Source organism: Salmo trutta, unplaced genomic scaffold, assembly GCF_901001165.1.
Source record: "Salmo trutta unplaced genomic scaffold, fSalTru1.1, whole genome shotgun sequence".
Lineage (NCBI taxonomy): Eukaryota > Metazoa > Chordata > Actinopteri > Salmoniformes > Salmonidae > Salmo > Salmo trutta.
In genome coordinates this window covers 59,693-61,567 of record NW_021822373.1, presented here as the reverse complement: position 1 = coordinate 61,567, position 1,875 = coordinate 59,693, and positions in this window count along the sequence as shown.

The window sequence follows — 1,875 nt, the reverse complement described above, 5'->3', positions numbered from 1 at the left end:
GCTAATACATATTAACAAAGGGGTGTACATTTGGTTTTTATATTTCATGTTTAATATTCATGTAAGATTTAGTAATCATAATTATTCATGCAACCAACTGACAATTTTTGGTACAATTATATTGACATTGCTGCCCTGATTTTAGAATATCAGGATTCATTCTGATGTGCCAACCCAAATGTACTAGAGCATGACATTGGGGACTGGGCCCCGATCCAACAACATGCCTATCTAGTGAACCCTGAAAAGAGAGAGAAGCTCTGCCGTGAGGTGGAAAGCTACTACGGATATTGCAGGAGTTTCCTCTTGAAATCAGACATGTCTGTGGTAAGGACAACTTGGTTGCTGATTGTCTCAAGGATGGGCAGTCAAAAAGATTTGTGTTTTGTCAGTGCATTACCATGGATTACAATTTATTTTGACTGCACGTTTTTCTGTATTGGAGATGAGTTTTGTTTGGGTTCGTTCCAAGGGGAGGAGAGTTCTAGAAGCTAGTGAGTTTTAGGAAGATGAGAGTTCTAGAAGCTAGTGAGTTTTAGGAAGATGAGAGTTCTAGAAGCAAGTGAGTTTTAGGATTCTATAGTAAGAAAAAGGATAAAAAAATATTTCGATTGTATATTATTATTTAGAAATGTGTTTTTCTTGTTTTTAATTGTTGACACGTCTCGCTCGTTAGCCCGTCTAGCCCGTTAGCCCGTCTAGCCCGTTAGCCCGTCTAGCCCGTTAGCACGTCTAGCTCGTTAGCCCGTCTAGCCCGTTAGCACGTCTAGCTCGTTAGCCCGTCTAGCTCGTTAGCCCGTCTAGCCCGTTAGCACGTCTAGCCCGTTAGCACGTCTAGCCCGTTAGCCCGTCTAGCCCGTTAGCACGTCTAGCTCGTTAGCACGTCTAGCCCGTTAGCCCGTCTAGCCCGTTAGCACGTCTAGCCCGTTAGCACGTCTAGCCCGTTAGCCCGTCTAGCCCGTTAGCACGTCTAGCTCGTTAGCACGTCTAGCTCGTTAGCACGTCTAGCTCGTTAGCCCGTCTAGCTCGTTAGCACGTAGGACGCACTGATTGGTGTCACCTCGTTAGTCAGTATGTGTTACACCTGTGCTGGCTTGTCCATCTCGTTAGTGGGAAGGTGTTTCACCTGAGCTGGTCCAGGTTCTATTTAAGAGTGTCTGGCCCAGTGCTCCAGTTGTCTTGATACATGTGGAGAGTCAACACCTTTAGTTGCTCCACCTTTTTGGTTTACTTCCTGTCTTTAAGTTTGGTGTGTGTTTTTCTTTTGTTTGCCTCTTCTTGGGCAGATTTAGTGGGTCTCATGGTGGGTGTCTTTTATGTCCCAGTTGTTGTTACTAGTCAACTTCCAGTGGACACCCCCATAGTGTCTTTCAGAACCCCTTCTAAAACCCCACCTGTTTAGTTGTGGTTGTTGTCAGTGACTTTTTGTTAGTTCCCTCTTCTTTATAAGTGACATTTTAGATTTTTCCCTGCTGGGGAACGTAACAACAATGTGGTAAAACAAGCTGATATTTTGGGTTGGATGTTGCATCCAATTAATCTTTTAATCAATGGCATTTCCTTAGAATGCTCATTAGTTTTTTTATCCTTTTATGTTTGTGTACTAAGTATTTGTTTATTTTAATTGTTTTTTCCTGTGAAGCATTGCATCATGTCTGAAATGTGCTGGATAAATAAAGCTTAATTTGATTTGAACATATTGCAAACAAATGAACCCAATGACTGACCAATCAACAGACTCTTGCTAAACCAATGAACAAATATGTGTAAAAGCAACACATTTCTTGGTCCATCTTAATATGAAAAACTATCCCTTTTCCATCCTGCTGAAGGCGTGGTGGAGTGGTAAACACCACCCCCGGCTCTACCAGGGGC